The sequence below is a fragment of the Mandrillus leucophaeus genome, unplaced genomic scaffold, assembly GCF_000951045.1.
Source record: "Mandrillus leucophaeus isolate KB7577 unplaced genomic scaffold, Mleu.le_1.0 Scaffold269, whole genome shotgun sequence".
Taxonomy (NCBI): domain Eukaryota; kingdom Metazoa; phylum Chordata; class Mammalia; order Primates; family Cercopithecidae; genus Mandrillus; species Mandrillus leucophaeus.
Genome location: NW_012102798.1, coordinates 3576833 through 3604104, shown reverse-complemented (window position 1 = coordinate 3604104; position 27272 = coordinate 3576833).

Sequence of the window (27272 nt, the reverse complement as noted above, 5' to 3'; positions counted from 1 at the left end):
ACCAGGCCTTTGGCTTTTTAAATATACTGCACTTCCCGGAGAAGCATCCGCGAAAACCATGAGGCCAGATCAGAACCAGGCTGTGCATTCACCACCTTCATTGAAATATTTACCCTTATGGGATTCTTTTATTTCCTTGCTCAGTCCCCAGCCCTGGGGGCATCACGCTTGAGCCTTGGCACTCAGCGGCTTACTACCCGAGATCCGCTTGTCTGTGGCACTGCTCCAGAAACGAATCCTACTGGACATGCCTCTAGCCTGGCTGACTGCCGGATGCAGAACATTACATGATAATATGGATTGTTGATAATCCGCCTCCCTAATCAAGTCTAATTGCCACTCTAGAACAAAACCCAGAAAAGATGGATGGACTGGTGAATAAGTGGTTATAGTGCCATCTAGTGGCAAAGTGACAACATACACCCTGAGTTTATTATCTCCACCTCTCCACCCGCCCGCACTCATTCCTTAATGAGAATCCAGCGAAAAGATTTCCCTGCGTTATTTAAACTGTATTGTTAGCAATCTCCTCATGAGATTCCCGAGGCTTTAGGTATGAACAGGGCAGATAAATCATCCATTTGCTCATTTACGTTTTAAAAAGATTTTTAAATTGAAATATTATTTGCATATCATGAAATTAACTTTTTTAAAGTGTACAATTCAGGGGTTTTAGTGTATTCACTAAATTGTGCAACCATCATCACTAATTCCAGAACATTTTTGCCACACTAAAAAGAAACTCTTTACCCATTAGAATCATCTTCTATTCCTCCCTCTCCTGCACCCCAGCCCTAGGCAACCACAGATCTACTTTCTACCCCTATTCGCCTCTTCAAGACATTTCATATAAATGAAATCATGCACGATGTGACCTTTCGTCTTCTTTCACTTAGCATAATGTTTTCAAGGCTTGTCCGTGTTTCAGCATATAACAGTACTTTCGTTCTTTTTTTTTTTTTTTTTTTGACAAAATCTCACTCTGTCACCCAGGCTGGAGTGCAGTGGCACAATCTCAGATCACTGCAACATCCGCCTCCCAGGTTCAAGCAACTCTCCTGTCTCAGTCTCCTGAGTAGTTGGGACTACAGGCACCTACTACTAGGCCCGGTTGATTTTTGTATTTTTACTAGAGACGGGGTTTCACCATATTGGTCAGGCTGGTATCTAACTCCTGACCTCAGGTGATCTGTCTGCCTCGGCCTCCCAAAGTGCTGGGATTACAGGCATGAGACACCATGCCCGGCCTTCTCTAGTTCTTTTAATTGTGATGTTAGGGTGTCTATTTCAGATATTTCCCACTTTCTTGTGTGGGCATTTAGTGCTATAAATTTCCCTCTAAACACTGCTTTAGTTGTGTCCCAGAGATTCTGGTACTTCATGGCTTTGTTCTCATTGGTTTCAAATAACTTATTTATTTCTGCCTTAATTTCTTTATTTACCCAGTAGTCATTCAGAAGTAAGTTGTTCAGTTTCCATGTAGTTGTGCGATTTTCAGTGAGTTTCTTAATCCTGAGTTCCAATTTGATTGCATTGTGGTCTGAGAGACTGTTTGATATGATTCCCATTTTTTGCATTTGCTGAGGAGTGTTTTACTTCCAATTATGTAGTTAATTTTAGAATAAGTGTGATGTGGTGCTGAGAAGAAAGTATATTCTGTTGATTTGGGGTGGAGAGTTCTGTAGATATCTATCAGGTTCGTTTGGTCCAGAGCTGAGTTCAAGTCCTGAATATCATTGTTAATATTCTGTCTCGTAGGTCTGTCTAATATTGACAGTGGGGTGTTAAAGTCTCCCACTATTATTGTGTGGAAGTCTAAGTCTCTGTAGGTCTCTAAGAACTTGTTTTATGAATCTGGGTGCTCCTGTATTGGGTGCATATATATTTAGGATAGTTAGTTCTTCTTGTTGCGTTGACCCATTTATCATTATGTAGTGCTCTACTTTGTCTTTTTTTATCTTTTTGTGTTTAAAGTCTGTTTTATCAGAGACTAGGATTGCAACTCCTGTTTATAAACTACCACCAGAGAACACTATAAACACCTTTATGAAAATAAACTAGAAAATCTAGAAGAAATGGATAAATTCCTGGACACATACACCCTCCCAAGACTAAATGAGGAAAAAGTCGAATCCCTGAATAGACCAATAACAGGTTCTGAAATTGAGGCAATAATTTATAGCCTACCAATCAAAAAAAGCCCAGGACCAGACGGATTCACAGATGAATTCTACCAGAGGTACAAAGAGGAGCTGGTACCATTCCTTCTGAAACTATTCCAAACGATAGAAAAAGAGGGACTCCTCCCTAACTCATTTTGTGAGGCCAGCACCATCCTGCTACCAAAGCCTGGCAGAGACACAATAAAAAAAAGAAAATTTCAGGCCAATATCCCTGATGAACATTGATGCGAAAATCCTCAATAAAACACTGGCAAACTGAATCCAGCAGCACATCAAAAAGCTTATCCACCACGATCAAGTTGGCTTCCTCTCTGGGATGCAAGACTGATTCAACATATCTAAATCAGTAAACATAATCCATCACATAAACAGAACCAATGACAAAAGTCACATGATTATCTCAGTAGAGGCCGAAAAGGCCTTCAATAAGATTCAATACCCCTTTATGCTAAAAACTCTCTATAAACTAGGTATTGATGGAATATATCTCACAATAATAAGAGCTATTTATGACAAACCCACAGCCAATATCATACCAAATGGGCAAAAGATGTGAGCAAGCCCTTTGAAACCTGGCACAAGACAAGGATGCCCTCTCTCACCACTCCTATTTAACATAGTGTTGGAAGTTCTGGTCAGGGCAATCAGGCAAGAGAAAGAAATAAAGCATATTCAAATGAGAAGAGAGGAAATCAAATTGTTTCTGTTTGCAGATGGCATGATTGTATATTCAGAAAACCCCATCATCTCAGCGCAAAATCCCCTTAAGCTGATAAGCAACTTCAGCAAAGTCTCAGGATACAAAATCAATGTGCAAAAATCACAAGCATTCCTATACACCAATAATAGACAAACAGAGAGCCAAATTATGAGTGAACTCTCATTGACAATTGCTACAAAGTGAATAAAATACCTAGGAATACAACTTAACAAGGGATGTAAGGATCTCTTCAAGGAGAACTACAAACCACTGCTCAAAAAATAGGAGAGGACACAAAGAAATGGAAAAACGTTCCACGTTCATGGATAGGAAGAATCAATTTCATGAAAATGACCATACTGCTCAAAGTAATTTATAGATTCAATGCTATTTCCATAAAGCTAGCATTGATTTTCTTCACAGAATTAGAGAAAACTACTTTAAATGTCATATGGAAACAAAAAAGGAACCCATATAGCCAAAACAATCCTAAGCAAAAAGAATAAAGCTGGAGGCATGACACTACCTGATTTCAAACTATACTACAAGGCTACACTAAGCAAAACAGCATGGTACTGGTACCAAAACAGATATATAGACCAATGGAATAGAACAGAGGCCTCAGAAATAACACCACACATCTACAACCATCTGATCTTTGACAAACCTGACAAAAACAAGCAGCAGGGAAAGGGTTCCCTATTTAATACATGATTTTGGGAAAACTGGCTACCCATATGCAGAACACTGAAACTGGATCCCTTCCTTACACCTTATACAAAACTTAACTCAATATGGATTAAAGACTTAAACGTAAGACCTAAACCCATAAAAACCCTAGAAGAAAACCTAGGCAATACCATTCAGGACATAGACGTGGGCAAAGACTTCATGACTAAAACACCAAAAGCAATGGCAACAAAAGCCAAAAACGACAAATGGGATATAATTAAACTAAAGAGCTTCTTCACAGCAAAATAAACTATCATCAGAGTGAACAGGCAGCCTACAGAATGGTAGAAAATTTTTGCAATCTACTCATCTGACAAAGGGCTAATATCCAGAATCTACAAAGAACTTAAACAATTTTACAAGAAAAAAACAAACAACCCCATCAAAAAGTGGGTGAAGGATACAAACAGACACTTCTCAAAAGAGGACATTTATGCAGCCAACAGACATATGAAAAAAAGCTCATCATCACTGGTCATTAGAGAAATGCAAATCAAAACCACAGTGAGATACCATCTTATACTAGTTAGGATGGCACCATTAAAAAGTCAGGAAACAACAGATGCTGGAGAGGATGTGGAGAAATAGAAATGCTTTTACACTGCTGGTGGGAGCGTAAATTAGTTCAACCATTGTGGAAGACAGTGTGGTAATTCCTCAAGGATCCAGAACCAGAAATACCATTTGACCTAGGAATCCCATTACTGGGTATATAGTCAAAGGATTATAAATCATTCTACTCTAAAAACATATTCACACATATGTTTATTTCAGCACTGTTCACAATAGCAAAGACTTGGAACCAACCCAAATGCCCATCAGTGATAGACTGGATAAAGAAAATGTGGCACATATACATTATGGAATACTATGCAGCCATAAAAAAGGATGAGTTCATGTCCTTTGCAGGGACATGGATGAAGCTGGAAACTATCATTCTCAGCCAACTAACACAGGAAGAGAAAACCAACCACCACATGTTCTCACTCATAAGTGGGAGTTGAACAATGAGAACACATAGACACAGGGAGGGGAACATCACACACCATGGCTTGTCAGGGGGTGAGGGGGCTAGGGGAGGGATAGCATTAGGAGAAATATCTAATGCAGATGACGGGTTGATGAGTGCAGGAAACCACCATGGCACGTGTATTCCTGTGTAACAAAACTGCATGTTCTGCATATGTATCCCAGAACTTAAAGTATAATAAAAAAATAAAAAAGAAGAAGAAAGAAGGAGAAGGAGGAGGAGGAAGAGGAGGTGGAGGAGGAGGAGGAGAAGGAGAAGGAGGAGAAGGAGAAGGAGAAGAAGAAGGAGAAGGATGAGAAGGAGAAGGAGAAGAGGAGAAGAAAGGCTTCTTACATGCAGAATATGTTAGGAACAAGGGACAAGCCAAAAGGAGACTATATGACTCAAATTTGGGCTTTACATCTAGAAAGTAAGAAGTATTCTCTATTGTGTGTATAAAAAGCCCAAGGAAGTACAGTATATAAAGTACTTAGAGTAGTCAAATTCATAGAAATAGGAAGTAGGATGATGTTGCCAGGGGCTAGAAGGAGGGGAGAACGGGGGGAGTTGTTGTTTAATGTGTACAGTTTCTATTTTGTAAGATGAAAAAAGTTCTAGAGATTGGTGGCACAAAAATGTGAATGTACTTAACACTATTGAACTATACACTTAAAATGGTTAAGATAGTATATTTTATGTAATGTATATTTTATCACAATTTTTTAAAATTCCAAAGAAGAAAGAATCTCAACCTAGATTAAGAATGAAAGAGATTAGGGCTTTCTTCTCCTTTCCTCAATAGTTATTTAAACACCCAAGAACACTATATGGTCCTTTCTCACCCCCACAGAATCATATATCCCATCATCCTCTTACCGTTGGGAACTTAATTCTAATAAACAGTGTTTATTAGAATTCATTGTTTGAAAATCCTTCCAGCTATTGACTACAGTCTAACTGTGGAATAAAATGGCCTTCCATTTCAACTGATTAATACAGATTTCCTCACCACCTGAGAATGTTTTTTCACGATATGAACCTTGCTATTCTCAGGAGTATTCATTTCCCTATGGTATTTTCCTGTTTTATAGACAGCAGTCTGTGTTTTCTGCTACAGTAAGCGCATGCAGAAGTGGTTGAGTTACATAGGCCTTGGAAGCCTGAGGCTTCTGTGGATATTAGAAACATGCCAATCACTCATCCCTGGGCTCCAAAGACAATAACAAAAGAGAGTGAAATTGACTTTGTAAGAGCTGGACCAAATTGTAGCCTGTGTGGTTCCTAGGGAGAATTTGCCATTAAATGAGGATTACTTCGTTCCCTACGAAGTAAGGAGATATAGGATATATAAAGAGGCTGGGCAGCAAGGTGAGGTGAATAAGGTATGAGCAGGATGTTTTTGAATGTGAATGCAGCACCATTTCTGAGCACAAAGAATCTTTGTATCCCCCACTGCAAGACCATAATTCATTGTTTCTCAGTAACTATTGACTGGGTCTTAGACACCCAGATCAGCACCAGGTGCTGTGAGGAATACTGAAATAGACATCTGATCAATCCTGCTCTCAATAGCCTTATTGTCTGACTGGGGAGTAATCCAGGGCAGATTTCAAAATACTCACTTTTTCTAAATCTCAAATACATTGGCTGTTCTTTGAAGTCCAAAAGAGAAGAGACTCATGTGGATTGGGAGAGATGGGCCTGGAGCAGGGCATGCAGAAGATTAAATAGGTTGTCTTCTCCCAAGAGCACCTGTTGTAGGGGCAAGTGGGAGCTGAAATCCATTCTTCACCCCTATTTTTTCAAGCTGTGTTCTGGCTCACAGCATGAACCCTCAAGAAGGGGTATGTTTCTCCTGGTTTGTCTTCCCAGCAGGTCTGCCTTTTTTTTTTTTTTTTTTGGATTACTGCATCAGGGGTGCCTTTTGTAATTCAGCCAATGATGCCATATGTGCTGGTGGAGACCCTGCCTGGAGACAGATGATCACATTGTTCAGGGCCAATGCTAGGAAGATCATGAGGCTGTTGTCCAGAGGAAGGTCAGGGTGCATACTTATGGTTCCCAAAGGCAGCTTTTCCACCACTAGGACTTCATTTTGACATAGTGAGTAGTAGCATGTCAATAAGTTGCTTTTGTTTTCAAGCTAGTCCACAGAACATCTTTTGAGTATGACAAAAATACTCCATTCTAGGTGGGCAAACTACAAAGTGGCCTTTTCTAGTAAACTGGTAAGGGTAACAAAGGTTTTGTTGTTGTTCCAATGTGTTCCCTGTTCCAACTTGGCTGGGTGCATTTGTGGAATGTAAGAAATGCACATCTATCTGTGTTGGCCCTGGCTAGCCTGTAGCCAAAAGTGTGGATACTGGGACTTTCCCAGCCTTATTTTTAACCATTTAAGATACTCCAGAAAGAAGCTTAAGAATGTTAAGTTTTCTTCTCTACTTCTGAGTACACTGTTAGCATCAGATTTGAAGGGTAGGGCCAGTCTTCTGGAAAGCACATAGAAAACAGTTCCCTAGGTTTGTATGGTGGGGAGGAATGGCATAACAGTAACATGGCTAGACTCTACAGTATTACTGACCAGTGTTCAAATCCCACATCCACTGCCTGCTATCTATCTGCACAAGCTTGGGATCGTTACTTTATCATCTACTAAGCCTCATTTTCCTCCTCTGCACAATGGGGATAAAGTTTCACAGGATTGTTCTGAGGATGAAAAATTACAACATATAAAATGACTGACATGTAGTAAGCACTTGATAAATGCTAGTTGTTTTTATTTCCCTGCAATGTCTTCAAACATCACATAAGGCACTACTACTTTTACAATGGATGGAATACTTTCATCCCAGGAGAATCCAGGAACTGGCAGGCAGAGGCTAGGGAGAACTCTGTGTCACAGCCTCAAACAGGACTTTCTCTCACTTCAGTTAACACATGCCATATGGCAGGTGGTGGGGTGAGGAAGATTCAATAGCAGCCCTCCTTCAGCACTAGGAGAGATGCGATTGTCACTTGGCTTGGCAGAAACCTCACTCTTCCCCTTCCAGGCAGGAGTCTCCTCACTTGATAGGCATTTACTCTAGCAAAGAAATGGTGGCAAGCTGATTTCCAGATGTTTTCCTAGGTTGGATATGAGTCACATGTCGGATCTTATTTCAGCAGCACAGTCTGCTAACTCTGGAGAGTTGAGGTTTTTTTTTTCCCTTTTGCTCTTAAGAAAAGTATTCCTTACAGAAAAATGAAAGCTCTCTATTTGTGTCAACAGGGCTAGCTTTCAGAAAAACTGAGAGTTAGGTGAGAAGTGTGTCTTTGGCTGCTTTTCGTTTTCCCTTTCCACTTCTCTTTCCTCTGCATTCCCAGATCCCATGGCTTATTCCCACAAGCCATTAATCTTTTTTCACTTTTTAATTTTTTAATGTAAGATACAAGTTTATAAATTTTAAGGTGTTGCACTTTAAGATCTATTTTCCCAAATAAACTTGGCAGCTATTGGGAGATAGGATTTATGTATGTCCAAGAATGCCCCTGGGGTTTTGGAGGTCTCTCAGATGATTCTAGGTATTGCCCACTCTGCCAAACCCATTTGAGGTTTGGACTCCCACAGCAAATGCCATCATTTGCCTTCCATCATCAAAAGCCTTCCAGCTTGCTGCCTGACTCCAGTCCCTGACCTTACTCTGTGCTGTATTTTTTTTTTTTTTTTTAAATTCAAATGCGGTGGGTCAAAAGAAACCAGAAAAGTCAAAGAAATCACCAACTATAAGGCCTGATAGGGAGCTGTTTGTTAATTAGGAGTTGCTGGGCAATTACTATGAATCAGGAAATGTCCTTGGCACTTTCCCACTCCTAACCTCATTTAACCCTTCCAGTACCCCTAGGAGGTGAGTATTTTCATCCTGATTTTATAGGGGAGGAAACTGTGGCTCAGAGCAGTCTTGTCAATTACACAGCTATTCAGCAGCACAGCTTATGTCTGAAGCCCTAATCTATACTCTGGGCCAATGGACATGAGCCAGAGCAGGGAGTGATTACTTCCCTATATCTTATAAAATGCCTATTAATCATCATATTCATGAACACTTCATCAACAGCTACTGAATGCCAGGCACTGTGCTATGGACTGGATCTACTACTTGAATAACTAGAGTTGGCCTAGGGTGACCAACTCACCCAGTTTGCTTGAAATGCGGCACGTTGAGTGTTAAAACTTTCAGTGCTAAAATCAGGGTTGCACCTTCAAGTTACTTACAGTAACATTCCTTCCCTTCTCTGCTTCAGTGATGTTATGCTGATAACCTGAAATTTGCCATGGTGGGAGTGTTTATTCCACATAAATCACTAAACACTACAAATCAGGGCTTTTTTTTTTTTTCACTTTCCCAGGAAAACTGATTATAAGCATTTATCAGCACACCACTATTTACAGTCTAGTAAGAAATGCATCCAAGTAGATAAGCAGTATTTATATTTAAAACAGTGATATAGTCTGGATGTTTGTCCCATCCAAATCGCATGTTGAAATGTGATCTCCAACGCTGGAGGTGGGGCCTAGTAGAAGACGTTTGGGTTATGGGGATGGATCCCTTATGAATGGCTTAGTGCCATCCTCACAGTAATGAGTGAGTTCTTAGTCTAGTAGTTCATGTGAGAGATGGTTGTTTAGAAGAACCTAGCACCTCCCTCCCTCTCTCTTGTTTGTTCTCTCACCATGTAATAGGCTGGCTCCTCCTTTGACCTCAGCCATGATTGGAAGCTTCCTAAGGCCCTTACCAGTAGCAGATGCCAGCACTATACTTCCTGTACAGCCCTCAGAACTGTGAACCAAAGAAAACGTCTTTTCTTTATAAATTACCCAGTCTCAGGTATTTCTTCATAGCAATGCAAAATGGACAAACAAACACAGTATCTCATGCACTGTAATAACAAGAGCTAATGTGTTGAGAACTAATGTACTAGGCACTGTTTCATGTGCTTTAGATAGATTTAGTCTTTACAACAACCCTAAGAAGTAAGAACTATTGTTGTCTCTATTCTACAGCCGAAGAAACTGAGGCTTAGAGAGTTTAAGTAAGTTGCCCAAAGTCATACAGCTAATAAAGTAGTAAAGCCAGGACTCCATCATCAGTGTGTCTTGTTCCAAATGTGTACTCAAGGTAGCCTACGGAGACAGATTTTAGCATGAACAGCATAGTCGTGACTGCTGCAGGTGGGCCCTTGAGACAAAGAGGCAAAGAGTCAGTTTTGTGAGGTGGTGTTGTCACACACATAAACACACACAACTTAAAACATTGTAGGGGATACACTAAGTGTTATATTGTTTGCTGCCATTATTATTACTATGATTGTGTTGTGGCCCTGAGGAAAGCAAGTCAGAGCTGAAGTCCATAACAGTGACGTAGGGCAGTTGGGCCTTTCCCCACTGGTACTCAAGTGTGGCTGCAGGAGTATACTGAAGACAGCTGGTTTGAAAGTTAGGTCAGAAGGCCATGCTAGTTGTGTTTAGGACTTTCAATGTGCTACTGAGATCTCCTGGATTAGCCTTTGTGGCCTGAAGTTGTATCTTTCTGACTCATGAATATTAAAACCCATTATGGAAAAGACTTAGAGAAGTCCCCTTTCACCGTAAGAGCTGCAGGGCCATCCCCCAAAGCTCTTGACTTGCTATTTAATCAAGGTTACCTCTAATAACAAGAATGGGCCAAGACAACCTCAAATTTCTTAGGCTAGAGGTTTTACTCTCTCCTAATTTAGCTTCTCAAGGAGAATTCTTCTTGGTCCAAGGCATCTTCTGATTGGAAAACCATATGCCACACATCCCCCCTCATTCCACTCTTATTACTTGGAAAATCCATATTCTCTGCCTTACCTCTGCATTCTGCAGCCAGGGTTGTTTGTACCCTCTAGGGCCTAACTCATCTGTCGCCTGAACACCTGGGCCAAGAGCTGTTCTAGAGCATAGAGGAAGAATGCCTGCAGCCTTCTCATGAATGTGGTTGGGAGATCATTCCAGTACTCAAGGCTAAATTTCCTGCAAGCATGTACCCATTAGAGTCCAACATCTAGGCTTTCTGAACATTTGTAGAAGCTAGTTTGTAGGAGGAATTTGCCACGCCCCCAAACTCCCCCAACTCTTCTCCTCCTCCTTCTCATCCTTCTCCTTCTCCTCCTCCTGCTCCACCTCCTGCTCCTCCTCCTCCTTCTCCTTTCTTCTTCTTCTTTTTTTTTTATTATACTTTAAGTTCTGGGATACATGTGCAGAACATGCAGTTTTGAGAACACAGGGCTGACCTCTGATAGGCCTAAAACTTTGTTTTTTTTTTGTTTTTTTTTTGTTTTTTGTTTTTTTTTTTGAGACGGAGTCTCGCTCTGTCGCCCAGGCTGGAGTGCAGTGGCCGGATCTCAGCTCACCGCAAGCTCCGCCTCCCGGGTTTACGCCATTCTCCTGCCTCAGACTCCCGAGTAGCTGAGACTATAGGCTCTCGCCACCACACCCGGCTAGTTTTTTGTATTTTTTAGTAGAGACGGGGTTTCACCAGGTTAGCCAGGATGGTCTCGATCTCCTGACCTCATGATCCGCCCGTCTCGGCCTCCCAAAGTGCTGGGATTACAGGCTTGAGCCACTGCACCCGGCCAGTCCTAAAACTTTGACATAGAGAGCAAGAAATGGAGACTGACTTTCCACATGGGTCTCCACCTATCTGAATGTGCTGTTCACTTTTGGGCCTATGTGATGCCTAATACCTCATGCATATAGCTCAGTAGTTGACAACATGGATTCCAGAGTAGACTGTGGATTCAAATCCTGGCTCCACCACTTCCCAGCTTTGCATCCTTTGGGAGACTACTTAATTTTCTGTGCTGTCATTTTAGCAACTATAAAATAAAGATAATTTTAATAATGACAAATACGATTATTGTGAGGGGAAAATATGATAATCCATGTGAACTTCTAGAATAATAACTAAGCATATAGCAAGCACTCAATTAATGTTAGCTAGTATTATTACTCTTATTATCATAAGCAGGGGTCAACAAACCGTTTCTTCTATGAATGGCCAGATCATAAATATTTTAGGCTCTGCAGGCCAAGAGCAAATGCAAGGATATTATGTAGGTGTGTATATAATAATATGGAAAGCAAATTTCTACACATTTTTATCAATAAAATTTCAAAACATAATGACTGAGTAGAATCTATGGGTCTACTAATGATAAAAGTGGATTTTTTGGGAATAACATTTCATTTAATTGGGTTTCAAACTTGGTATTCCTTATCATTAAATTGGTTGCAAAGATTTAATCAGTTAAAACCATTCTTAACTTGTGAGCCAAACAAAAACAGACAATGGCTTGACTTGGGTCTATGAACCATAGTTTTCTGACCCCTGATCTTATACAACCTTGTTGACAAAAGGTTTGTAATCTACTTGGAGGATATCCTAATTTATTCCCATTATCTGACCTCATAAGAACACCAAGTCCAGGCAGTTCTGAGCCATTTGAAGAAGCACTACCTCTGGGCAGACATTGAAAAGCCCAGAGGTGGCTTTCTTGAACCAAGGCATGACCACCCAAGATGTGTCCATGTTGCCTGATAAAGTACTGGCCATATCAGATTGGGAACCCCAGGTCAATCAGAGTGGTCTGTTGATATGTGATATTTGTGGAGTATCCCTGCTACTTTTCACCCTATATCACTACACGTACTAACCTCCAGGCTGACATTATTAAGAGGAAAGAAAGGATTTATTTTATTCACATAATAGCTTATCCTTCTAGCAGCTAAAGCCACTTTTAATCCTTGCCTCTTAGGTCTAGATAACCCCATAGCACTGAAACCAATGCCATAAAATATAACTATAGAAGCCTACCTAACTTGAGGACCATGGCTACATCACTGTCATTTTCTGTGCCTGTTTCCCTGGGAAGGAAGTATCCCTGCCTGTGCTCTACCAACTTTGTGTAGGCATAGAAGTCACTGGCCACCAAGGCTAACCTAGAAACGCAGAGATGTTGCTTCAAGGGAATTCAGTCCCCATGACTAGTAGTCATAGACTACCATAGACTAGAGCAGCTAAGAGATCCAACAGCTCAGTTTCCCAAAGTGAATAGGGTCATCTTCTTTGAACAGTTCAGCTTCTCCATTGTGAGTGTGGTAGGCCACATTTTGAACTATTTCCATCTGTCATTGATTATATATCAGGCTTCAGGACGGCTGGGAGGATACTCTGTCTTTACAAGCTGAGTCAATGCCCTTTCTAATGTCTTCTGCTCATCTGTGGTCAAAGGCACCCTATAAAACTTATTTGTGGATATGCTACATAGCTCAAAGAATACTCCCAGGATCCTCCTCTGTCCTCTTTTTAACAAAGACAACTAACATTCATAGAGAACTTACTGTGTGCTAGACAGTATACAAAGCATTTTATAGAGATTACCTTATTTAATTTTCACAAGCACCCTGTGATCTATGGGAACTTTTAATCTGTATTTTCATAGATGAGGAAACTGTGGAACAAAAAGTTTAGCAGTTCATCCAAACTGTCAGCTAAATAAGTGGCTGAGTCAGAATTCAAACCAGGTTTAAATAACTTGCTCAAGGCAACTCAACTTGTGTATAATGGAATCAAGTTGAAATCAGGCCCTTTCAAGCTTTTAAGTAATTTTACCACTTTCTGCTCTGTTGCCTGGATTATAAATTCTCTTGCTTTACCCAGCCCATTTGGACTGGCATTTAGATTTAATTGTTTGGCTGGCTTTGGTTTCAATTTCTCCCCAGAATTTTGCCTTTTGGATTGCCGGCCTCTGTTCCACCCTCTGCGGGCTGCAGTCCAGCTCTGCCCTATCTCTTCACCAATGGAGGTTTCAGTGATAGTATACTCCAGTCTAAATCCAATGTCTTAGAGCTCCAACTGTCTGGAAGGAGAAATTCAACATTATCTCAGAAAAAACTTGAGTAAGGGCGAGATATGGAGGCAGACTCACCCTGGTAGATTCTGCAGGAGACCTTCTAGGTTATATGGTCCCAAGTAAAATAATAACATTAATCTTATGCTCTAAGTACAGGGATAAATACTTGACACTAATTGTTTCATTTAAATCTTCATAATAATCCTTTGAGGTTGGTACTATTTTGATCTCTATTTAAGAGATTAGGAAACAAATGTTTACATAAATTAAGTGACTTATCTAATGTTGAAGAGCTGGGTTTTGGATTCAGATCTCTCTCACTGTAAGTCCTACATCACTAAACTCTACAATTAGCAGATACAATCCAAAGCAGGTTGCAAATGGATGCCTCCTTGTAGCAGCACTTGAATGAGATCCAGGCCCATGCAGTGAGAGCCATGAGAGGCCGAGAATGTCAGAGTTGCCTACAATATGAGAATGGATTCTTCTATGTCCCAGCTGGAAAGGGTCAAACACAAGTAATTCTCTTGTGCCATGATCCCATCGTGCTGGCCACTGTGATTCATTCAAGTCAAAACCTTGAACATGGTCTTTTTAGTAGTGACTCCATCTCTGACACAACATCTCTAATGAGTCATCATTTATGATAGCTGCTTCCAAGTCATGGAGTAAACAAGTAGATCCAAGAGCCTTCCATATCCACTTCAGATCACCAAACACCTGAGGAATACCATCTCGTAGTAAACTATTTCTAGTATATTCCCTTTTAATTATCCCACACATTTCCTGGCAGAGGCAGATGTCTTGAAACAAAATGTATCATTCGTTGTATACTCAGCCTATCTACTCCAACTGTGGTTATTTTGTTTATCAAAAGAATCTTCTGGTACCAAATTATCCACCTGTGTGATTTCTGATTATTACCTGCAATTATCATTCTGATTTTAAAGGGCACTGTTCAAGGCCCTTCACATTAGTATCCATTTGTCAACTACCTACCACTAGTAGACACAGAGGTCAGATTGGACATGTCAACCAAGTACTCACTTGGGGAGTAAATCTTCTATTTCACCTTTTACTAATAACACACTGGTTTCCTCTCCTTACTATACAGATGTTCCTCACCTTATGATGGGGTTGCTTCTGATAAAACCATTGTAAACTGAAAATATCTTAAGTCAAAAATGTATTTAATTTAATACACATAACCTACTAAATATCATAGCTTAGCCTTGCCTACCTTTTTTCTTTCTTGAAAAAAGGATCTGGCTCTGTCACTCAGGCTGGAGTGCAGTGGTGTGATCTCGGTTCACTGCAGCCTTGACCTCCCAGGTTCAAGCAATCCTCCTGCCTCAGCCCCTCCGGGTAGCTGGGACTACAAGTGTACACCACCGTGCCTGACTAATTTTTTTTTTTTTTTAATGTAGAGATGATTTTGCCATGTTGCCCAGGCTGGTCTCAAACTCCTGGGCTCAAGCAATCTGCCTGCCTCAGCCTCCCAAAGTGCTTGGATTACAGGCATGATCCACTGTGCCCAGCCAACTTGTCTACCTTAAACTTGCTCAAACACTTACATTAGCCTACAGTTGTGCAAAGTCATCTAACACAAAGCCTATTTTATAATAAAGTATTGAATATCTCATGTAATATATTAAATACTCTACTGAAAGTGAAAAACAGAGTATTTGTGTGGGTACTCACCATTAACGTACACAGCTGAAAGCACACTGAACCTGGAGAATATTTGAAGCATTGAACTAAAATTAATTGATGAATGATGGGGATACTACTGTGACAGGGTCATCAGTTTCTCTCTCTTCTGATGAGGCTTGAGAATAGCTGGTAGAAAATACGGGAACATTGACATTTATTGATGGTTTAGCAGGCATAGTATTCTTCAGGAAGATACCAAATATCAGTTGTTTACCTTCGTGATTGCATGACTGACTAGGAGCTGCAGCTCGCTGCTGCTGCTGCTGGCAGAACCACAACACAGTATTGTACAGCATATCACTAGTCCAGGAAAATATCAAAATTAAAAACTCAAAGTACAGTTTCTTCTGATGTGTATTACTTTTGCATCATCATAAAGTAAAAATATCATTAAATCAAACCATCCTAAGTCAGAAACCGTCTGTAACTGATTCCTCCCACAATTTACCTCATTCATCAGCCAGACTCTTTTTTATGGTAATTATGGCTTCCACACCCACTGCTTTCCACACTCTCCCATGCAATGTTGGGCATAAGGAGTTGTAGGCTACCAGAATGCTGAAGGTCATAACACATGAAGTATACTGAATAATTCTGGGTCCTTGAGAAGAACATCAGCGTGGGAGACAATTATATATACACACATGCACACACATAATCACCATCATATGGAGCACTTCAAGGTAATGAAAGTTATCAACACCATGGGTTTCGGACTCCAGCTAACTCCTCTATGTCAATCCACCCCATCTGCCACCAATATTTGCTATATCTGACCTATCAATATTTCTCCACCATATCAATAGCTAAGTCTTTTCAGATTCTAGGAAAGCAAGGTTAAGGACTGAGAATGGTTGGGAAGTGTGTGATGAGCAGCAGTGTCCAGCTACATCCTCCTATATGCTAATCTATGGAGGTGATCTTGAGGCTCATAGGTCTCCCAATCAGAAACACCCATTGGTGGTTTTTGTTCACATGGTGGAGGTTACAAACTGAACCCAGTAGGTGACTGGGTTCACTTGACCACAGTTTAGTCTACCAAGCTGCTTAAGGCTCCTGAATCTATCCTGTCCTCAAGTGAGAAACAAAATGCACTGGCTCCCCTATGACAAGTTAGGCCACCAAATATAATTCTCAGATTAGTTAAGAGACCAAGTAGTTTATTAATGTACAAGAGTCATAAGCTTCACTAACCCATGTCTCCAGGCATTTGGGAGACAAGAAAGACCAATAAAAGTATCTTTCTTTGATTCCATGGTGAGGATAGTTGAATATCTTTATATATAGCAGCATATGGGGCCCAAAACTGAATCTCTATCAAGCTAGAACAAGCGCCAGCACAGTGACCATAACTTCATCCTAGTAGCTGACAGATCTCTATGCCCAAGGAGAAAGTTGCCCTCTAAAATACTGTCTGATGCCTTTCCAATAGTGTAAGGATAGGAAGGAGGGTAGCTCAGATAGTCCCACAAGTCAGGGATGGGAAACAGGATGGACTTCTTTCTGCAGTCCTTGGTCACAGAACTTGAAGGAAAAATAGTAAAATTGTGTCCAAAGGAAAAGTCTCTGTAAAATGGGGAGTCACGCAAGACAATCTTAGGAAAGCAATAGAAGTTGAGGGCAGTGCCATATGGAGAGAAACAGGAGTGGCAAGAATGGCCAGAGGAATATCACTGAGCAGGTCAGAGTGAATAAACAAAATGGGTGGTGTCTGAATGAACACCAAAAGCAGGGGCCCAGTGAAAGAGGCCAGTGTTATACCTGTTACAGGTATTACTTGCATGAATGGGCCAACTCCAGTCAATGGGGCCAGAATAAATACTAAACTTAGAGTTTAGATAAACAAATAATAAATAAATGTGTTTTTTTTTTTAATTTTGTTTTTGAGACCGAGTCTCACTCTGTCGCCCAGGCTGGAGTGTAGTGGCGCGATCTTGGCTCACTGCAACCTCCGCCTCCCAGCTTCAAGCTCTGTTACCCAGGCTGGAGTGCAGTGGCGCGATCTTGGCTCACTGCAACCTCCGCCCCCTGGGTTCAAGCGATTCTCCTGCCTTAGTGTCCTCAGTAGCTGGGATTACAGGCACCTGCCACAGCACTCAGCTAATTTTTGTATTTTTAGTAGAGACGGAGTTTCACCATCTTGGCCAGGCTGGTCTTGAACTCCTGATCTCATGATCCATCTGCCTCAGCCATAAATGTTGGATAAACGGCACATACTCTCTGACCCAGTGACTCAACCTCAGCGATTTATCTTCTTGATGTATTTGCAGAAAAGCATAAATGTGAGGATGACTGTTGCAGCATTAATTGTATTAGTAAAAGACTAGGTAGAATAAAATGTCTATCAATACTGGACTGGCTAAATAAATTATAGAACATTTATAGAATATAATATTATTCAGCCATTAATGAAGAGAAAAATAAACCAATTGAAACCCAATACAGAACCGACACAGATATTGGAATTAGCAAAAACATTAAAACAGTTACTTTAACTGTAGTCCATATGTTCAAAACAGTAAGTAAAGACATGGAAGATTTTTAACAATGACTCAGAGCTTCAGAGAGGAAAATAAAAATGTGTGAGATTAAAATTGTACTAAATGGGATGTACAGCAGATTAGATATTTTAGGAGAAAAGATTAGTAAACTACATAATATAGCAATAAAAACTGTTCAAAATAAAACACATGGGGAAAATATCAATATAATGAAAAGCACATTAGTGTGCTATGAAGCAACTTCAAGCAGCCAAATGTATGAATAATTGGAGTCCCCAAAGAAGGACAAGGAGAGTCAAAAAATATTTGGGGAAACAATCATTGAAAAATTTCTAATGTTGATAAAAACCATAAACCCACAGATTCAAGCATCTCAGAAAATCCAAACACAAGAAACATGAAGAAAACAACACCAAACCACATCCTAATCAAACTTATCAAAGCCAATGACAAACAAAAAGTCTTAAGACCAGCCAAAGAAAACAGACAAGTTATATAATGAGAAACAAACATAGAGATGACGTAAATTTGTCTTTAGAAATGGTGCATGTGAGAAAAGAATGGAACAATATATTTAAAACACTAAAAGAAAAGAGCTGTCAACCTGTCAACCTAGTGTTCTATAACCAGAGAAAATATATTTTTAAAAGGAAAGACGTTGTCAGATATACAAAATTTTGAAAGAATCACCACTAGCAATCCTGAACTACAAGAAATGTTAAAGGATGTCTTTCAAGCAGAAGAAAAATGACACCAGATGGAAACGTGGATCTACACAAAGGAATGAAGAATACTGGAAATGATAACTACCTGTGTAAATATATACTTTTTTTCATAGTACTTAAATATCTTTACAGGATAACCAAGTCTTTAAACAAATACAACAATTGGGGTTTGTAAGTATGTAAAAATAAAATGTAAGACAATAATAGCATAAAGACTTGGAGGAGAAACATGGAATTACACCATTTTAGCTTATTATAGTATGTGAAGTGGTATAAACTCACTTGCAGGTGGATAGTAATAACTGAAAAAATGTTTTCGCCAGGCATAGGTAGTCCCAGCTACTCAGAAAGTTGAGATGGGAGGGTTACTTGAACCCAAGAGTTTGAGGTCAGCCTTGGAAATATAGCAGACTCTTTCTGTAAAGAAGAAGTATAAAAGTTTCTAAAACAGCAAAACAAAAGTTATAGGTAATTAATCAACAAAGGAGATAAAATGTGATCATAAGAAATACACAAATAATCCAAAAGATGGTGGAAAAAGAGGAAAAGGGGAGAAAAGAAGAGATGAGACAAAAATAACAACATGATACATTAAAAACTAACCATATCAATAATCACATTTAGAAGTAAATAGTCTAATCTTCCCAATAAACAAGCAGAGATTCTCAGATTGGAAAAAGAAAAGCAGCAAGACACAAGTTTATGTTGCCTTCAACTTTATAAACAATTTAAATATAAAGACACAAAAAGGTTAAAAGTAAAAGAATGAATTAAGACATACCATGCTAACACTAGCCAGAAGAAAGCTGACATATCTGTATTAACGTCAGACAAAGTTAACTTCAAACCAAAGAATATTACAGTGATAAAGAGTGTCACTTCCTGGTTGATGAGTGCAGCAAATCGCCATGACACATGCATACATACCTATGTAACTAACCTGCACATTCTGCACATGTATCCCAGAACTTAAAGTGTAATGGAAAAAAAAAAAAAAAAAAAGAACGTCACTTCATAATGATAAAGGAGTCAGTTCTTCAAGAGGACACGACAACTCTAAATGTTTATACCGCTAATAAAAGAGCTTTAAAATACATGAACAAAAACTGATAGAATTGCAAAAAGCAATAGACAAATCTACAAATTATAGTTGGAGATCTCAATATTTTTCTCTCAATAATTAATAGAACAGGTAGACAGAAATTACACAGCAAAAAATATAATAGACTTGAACAACACCATCAATAAACATGATTGGCATATATAGAACATTCCACCTAACAACAGCAGATGACATATTCTTCTCAAGTATATATGGAACATTTATCAAGGTAGTTCATATTCTTGGACATACAGCAAGTCTCAATAAATGTAAAAGGATCCAAGTGATATAATGAATATTCTTTGAGCACAATGGAAATAAATTGGAAATTAATAACAGAATTATCTGGGAAGTTCTTCCAAATATTTGAAAGTTAAACAACACACTTCTAAATAACCTATGAAACAAAGAAGAGACTAAAAGGGAAGTTAAAAAATTATTTTGAAATGAGTCAAAATGAGAACTGAGCATATCAGAATTTGTGATATGTAGCTAGAAGTAGTTTAGAAAGGTCTTAAATCAATGACTTCACCCTTCACCTTAAAAAAACTAGAGCAAAGAATAGCAAATTACACCCAAAGTAATCAGAAGGAAAAAAAAAAAAGAAGGTTGAAGTGTAAGTCAATAATAAGGGAAACAGGAAAACAATAGCAGAAAATAATGAAACCAAAGCTGGACCTTAGAGATCAAAGAAATTGATAAACCTCTAGCCAGACTAATCAGGAAAAAAAGAAAGAGAACACAAATTTCCAATGTCAAGAATGAGAAAGGAGACAGCATTACAGATTCTACTGTTATTAAAAGATTATTAAGGAAATATTATGAATAACTTTGTTTCAATATATTCAACAATTTAGATAAAATGGTCAAACTTCTTGAAAGACACAAACTATCAAAGCTCCTTTTAAAAGAAACAGATATACACCATGGAACACTATGCAGCCATAAAAAAAGAATGTGATCATGTCTTTTGTGGGAACAAGGATGGAGCTGGAGGCCACTATCCTCAGCAAAGTAATTCAGGAAGAGGAAACCAAATACCAGATGGTCTTACTTATAAGTGGGAGCTTAATAACGAGAACTTATGACCACAAAGAAGGAAACCACAGATACCAGGGTCTACTTGAGGGTGGAGGGTGGAAGGAGGAAGAGGAGCAGAAAAGATAACTATTGAGTACTGGGCTTAATTCCTGGGTGATGAAATAATGTGTACAACAAACCCCCATGACGTGAGTCTACCTATGTAACAAACCTTCACATCTACCTCCAAACCTAAAATAAAGGTTATAAAACGCAGAAACAGATAACCAAAATAGCTATATACCTATTAAATAAATTGAATTTGTGACTTAAAATCTTCCCACAAATATAACTCTAGGCCCAGATACCTTCACTGGCAAATTCTAACAAATACTTAAGAAAGAAATAATACCAAATCTACCCCAAGTTTTCTTCAAGAAAACTGAATGGGAGGGAATATTTTCCAACTCATTTTATGAAGCCAGTATTACCCACATACCAAAACCAAAGAAAACATGTTGCAAAATAAGAAAACTATCAACTACTGTTCTTTATGAATATTGATAGAAAATGTCTAAACAGAATGTTTGCAAATTAAATCCAACAATATATTAAAAGTATAAACACTATTGCTAAGTGGGACTTATTCCAGGAATGCAGGGTTGATAGAACATTTTATAATGAGTATAATTCAAGTATAATTCACCATATTTACAAACTAAAGGAGAAAACCCATATGATCATCTCAATAAATGAAGACAGAGCATTTGACAAAACCCTACATCCATTCCTGATAAAAAACCGAAAAGTCTCAGCAAGCCAGGACTAGAAGTGAAATTTTTCAACCTATATATATGGCATCATGTATAATGATGAAATGAATTTTCCCATTAGGTCAGGTGCAAGGCAAGAATGTCTGTTTTCACTTCTATACAGCACTGTACTGGTGCTTCTGGACAGTGCAGTTAGGCAAGGAAAAGATATAAAAGGAGCTGGGCGCGGTGGCTCAAGCCTGTAATCCCAGCACTTTGGGAGGCGGAGACGGGCGGATCACGAGGTCAGGAGTTCGAGACCATCCTGGCTAACACGGTGAAACCCCGTCTCTACTAAAAAAATACAAAAAGCTAGCCGGGCGAGGTGGCTGGCGCCTGTAGTCCCAGCTACTCGGGTGGCTGAGGCAGGAGAATGGCGTAAACCCGGGAGGCGGAGCTTGCAGTGAGCTGAGATCCGGCCACCGCACTCCAGCCCGGGCGACAGGCGAGACTCCGTCTCAAAAAAAAAAAAAAAAAAAAAAAAAAAAAGATATAAAAGGAATCCAGATTTGGAAATAAAGAGAAATAAAACTGTTTTTGTCCAGAGATGATGTTGTCTATTTAGAAAATGTGATAGAATTTACAGAAAAGCTACTAGAATGAATGAGTTTAGCAATGTTGCCAAATACAGAGTCAACGTAGAAAAATCAAGTATATCATCAGAAAACGAAATCTTAAAAGATATCATTTATAAAAGCTAATCCACCAAAATCAAGAAGGTTTATCTCTGGGATGCAAGGTTGCTTCAACATACACAAATCAATAAATGTGATTCATCACACAAACGAAACTAAAAACAAAAACCATCTGATCATCTCAATAGATGCAGAAAAGGCTTTCAATAAAATTCAACATCTCTTCGTGTTAAAAACTCTTAACAAACTAGGCATTGAGGAAACATACTTCAAAATAATAAGAGCCATCTATGACAAACACTTAGCCGATATCATACTGAACGGGCAAAAGCTGGAAGCATTTCCCTTCACAGGTGCCCTTTCTCACCACTGCTATTCAACATAGTACTGGACGTCCTGGCCAGAGCAATCAGGCAAGAGAAAGAAATAAAAGGCATCCAAATAGGAAAGGAAGAAGTCACACTATCCATGTTTGCAGATGATATAATTCTACACATAGAAAACCCCTATAGTCTCTAGGCAAAAGTTCCTTAATCTGATAAATAACTTCAGCAAAGTTTCAGGAGACAAAATCAATGTACAAAAATTAGTATCATTCCTACACACCAACAACATCTGAGCTAAGGGCCAAATCAAGAATGAAATCTCATTCACAACAGCTACAAAAAGAATAAAATACCTAATACAGCTAACCAAGGAGGGGAAAGACCTTTACGATGAGAATTACAAAACACTACTCTAAGAAACCAGAGATGACAGAAACAAATGAAAAATCATTCCATGCTCATGAATAGGAAGAATCAATATTATTAAAATGGCCATACTGCCCAAAGCAATTTACAGATCCAATGCTACTCCTATCAAACTACCAATGACATCATTCAGAGAATTAGAAAAAAAAAACTATTTTAAAATTTACATGGAACAAAAGAGCCCAAACAGCCAAAGCAATCCTAAGAGAAAAGAATAAAGCTGGAGGCATCACATTACCTGACTTCAAATTTCACAACAAAGCTACAATAACCAAAACAGCATGGTATTGGTATAAAAACAGACACACTGACCAATAGAACAGAATAGAGACCCCAGAAATAAGGTTGCACACCTACAACCATCTGACTTTCAACAAAGTCAACAAAAACAAGCAATGGGGAAAGGACAGCCTGTTAAATAAATGGTGTGGGGATAACTGGCTAGACGTATGCAGAAGACTGAAACTGTACTCCTTCCTTATCCCGTGTAAAAAAAATCAACTCAAGATGGATTGAAGACTTAAATGTAAAACCTAAAACTATAAAAATCCTGGACGATAACCTAGGAACTGGCAAAGATTTCATGATGAGGATGCCAAAAGCAATTGTAACAATAACAAAAATCGACAAATGGGACATAATTACACTAAAGAGCTTCTGCACAACAAAAGAAACTATCAACAGAGTAAATAAACAACCTACGGAATGGGAGAAAATATTTACAAACTATGCATTCTGGATTCTAATATCCAGAATCTATAAGGAACTTAAATTTACAAGCAAAAAACAACCCCATTACAAAGTGGGCAACGACACTTTTCAAATGAAGACATTACACATGGGTAACATATTTTAAAATGTTCAACATCACTAATTATTAGAGAAATGCAAATCAAAACCACAATGAGACACCATCTCACACCAGTCACAACGGCTATTACTAAAAAGTAAAAAAAAAAAAAATAACAGATGCTGGCAAGGCTGGGGAGAAAAAGGAACTCTTTTTTTTTTTTTTTTTTTGAGACGGAGTTTCACTCTTGTTGCCCAGGCTGGAGTGCAATAGCACAATCTGGGCTCACTGCAACCTCCGCATCCCCGGTTCATGTGATTCTCCTGCCTCAGCCTCCTGAGTAGCTGGGATTATAGCTGCACACCACCACATCGGCTCATTTTTTTTGTATTTTAGTAGAGATGGGCTTTTGCCATGTTGGCCAGGCTGGTCTCGAACTCCTGATCTCAGGTGATCCGCCCACCTCAACCTCCCAATGCTGGGATTACAGGTGTGAACCACTGTGCCCGGCCAGAAAAAGGAACTCTTATACACTGCTGGTAGGAATGTAAATTAGTTCAGCTTCTGTGGAAAGCAGTTTGGCAATTTCTCAAAGAACTTAAAACAGAATTACCAGTTGACCCAGCAATCCCATTACTGGGTAGATACCCAAAGGAATATAGGTCATTCTACCATAAAAACACATGTATGTGTATATTCATGGCAACATCACTCACAATAGCAAAGACATGGAATTAACCTAAATGCCCATCAAAGTTAGACTGAAAAAAGAAAAAAAAAGTGGTACATATGCATCATGGAATACCATGCAGCCATAAAAAAGAATGAGATCATGTCCTTTGCAGCAACATAGATGGAGGTGAAGGCCATTCATCCTAAGTAAGCTAATGCAGGAATAGAAAACCAAATACTGAATGTTCCCACTTATAAGTGAGAGCTAAACATTGAGTACTTATGGACATAAAGAAGGAAACGACAGACACCAGGGCCTACTTGGAGATGGAGGGTGGGAGGAGAGAGAGGATTGAAAAACTACCTATCAGTTACTATGCTTATTACATGGGTGATGAAATAGTCTGTATACCAAACCCTGGTGACATGCAATTTACCTTATATAACAAGCCTGCATATGTACTCCTGAACCTGAAATAAAACTTATACAAAACAAAAGAAAATAAAGATACCATTTATAGTCACACAAAAATACGAAATGCTTAGAAATAAATCTGACAAAAGATAGGAAAGACTTGTACACTGAAAACTACAAAACATTGTGAAGAAAAACTATAGTATACCTTCTTCCTCGGTTTGAAGTCTCAATATTAAGGTGTAAGGCTTTTTCAAATTGATCTGTATATGAAATGCAATTCTAATCAAAATCCCCACAAGCTTGTTTATGGAAATTGCCAAGCTGGTTCTAAAATTCACACGGAAGTTTAAAGGACATAGTGCAGCCAGACATCTTGGAAAAAGAAAAAAGTTAGAGGGCTATCCCTATCTGATTTCAAGACTTATTATTAAGTTATAGTAATGAAAGCAATATGGTATTGGTATGAAGATAAATAGATCTGCCAGGTATGGTGGCTCACACCTGTAATCCTAGCACTTTGGAAGGCCGAGGTAGTTTGAGGCCAGGTAGTTTGAGGCCAGGAGTTCACGACCAACCTAAGCAACATAGCATAATCCCATTTTTACAAAAATTTAAAAATTAACTGGGCACTGTGGCACACACCCATGGTTCCAGCTACTCAAGAGGCTGAGGTGGGAGGATTGTTTGAGTCCAGGTGTTCAAGGTTGCAGTGAGCCATGATCCTGACCCTGCACTCCAGTCTGGGCAACAGAGCACGACCCTGTCTCAAAAAAAAAAAAATAAGGATAAATAGGTTGATGGAACAGAATAGAGAGTCCAGATATAGACCTACACACCCATACATATATAGATTACTGATATTTTGCAAAGGTGATGCAGTAGAGAAAGGACAGTCTTTTTAAAAAACAGTGCTGAAACAATTGGATATTCACATGCAAAAACATGAACTTCAATTCATACCTCAAAATACATACAAAAGTTAACTAAAAGTGGATAACAAGCCTAAATATAAAATCTTAATCTGTAAGATTTCTAAAAGAAAACATAGGAGAAAATTTTTGTGACCTTGAGTTAGTCAGAATTTTTGGATACAATGTCAGAAGCATAATCTATAATAGAGTAAATTAATACAACAGTCATTGATATTTAAAATTCTAGTCTTCAAAAAACATTCTTCAGAGAATGACTGGGAAAAAAACAATCTTTGTAAATAGTACATCTGAGGAATGACATGTGTCCAGAATATATGAAGAATTCTCAAATCTCTATAATAAGAAAACAAACAATTCAACTAAAAAATGGCCAGTGGGTGAGGAGCAATTTTTACTTGTATAAGTTGTTCGCTGGTATGTAATCTGAGATGCCCTTCTGAAGGGCAATTTGACAAAATAAAAAAAGTGTAAATGTACTTTATCCTTCAATACAGCTTGCCCTTTGTAAATACTGTATTTTTCCTAGAAAAGTATCTGCCTTTGTGCACAAATAGGCATGTACACAGAGGTTTACTAAAACATTGTTTGTAACAGCAAAAGTGAACACAATCTATGTGTCCACCAGTGGAAAAGTGGTGAGTAAACTATGATTCATCCATCATCATCCGTATAACATTGAACTATAATGCAACAGCTAAAATGAATGAGAGCTATGTGCACTGACATGAAAAGAATTCTTAGCTTCATAGGTAGACTAACAAAGAAAGCTGCAGAAAAAATACACAATGTCATCCTAAGACAAAGTAAAGTCATTTATTTGTATAGTTATACATATGTATGAAACTTATTTAAATGATCTGGGATGACACATATCAGACTTCCTACAAGAAGAAGAGGAAGGTGGGCACAGACTATTGTAAAGGAGCATTTACTTTTTATGCTGTATATATATGTATATACATATATATTTATATATACAGCTTTACTGAGATGTAATGTATATAACATACAATTCACACATTAAAAATGTGCCAGTCAAGGGTTTTTAGTATATTCATAGGAAATGAGGTTTCAGAAGGTTAAGTGGCTTACACCAGATCACACCTAATAAAGGAGAGAGTTGAGATTCAAGCATCTGCTGTCTGGCTCCAAAGGCCATTCCCTTAATCATTATGGTATACTGCCAATTGCAATTACTTTCTGGTAAGGGTACTCTCTACAACAAAAATAGTATTGTGATTATGCAACAGGGAGTACATTTGTGATCAATCCATAGCAATGGTGTCAAGGGTGTGTTTGAGGATTGGGAATGAGTATATTAATCTGTTGATCCTTGTAGATCTATTCTTGATCAGAGTACAAGTGCTCCAAGTGCTTGTATACTAAGTGTCATTGTGACAGATATGGGGCCACCATAAGTCCCTGCATTCTTTGTTCAAGGTTTTGAATAGGCCACTGTAGCAGAGTCAGTGCTCCTACCAGGACATAATGCCATTGTATAGTTAGCATTGGCCTTTCTATCTCCCTTACATTAGAATATTCTGGACCCTTAGCCAGTGTTCCAGCATAGAGGCATTTGCCTGCTGTCCATTTCCCTTTCCTCAGTCAGGTGTACCTGACGTTAATGACAGTAAAACTCACAGGCCAGAGGACCTCTTGGGGT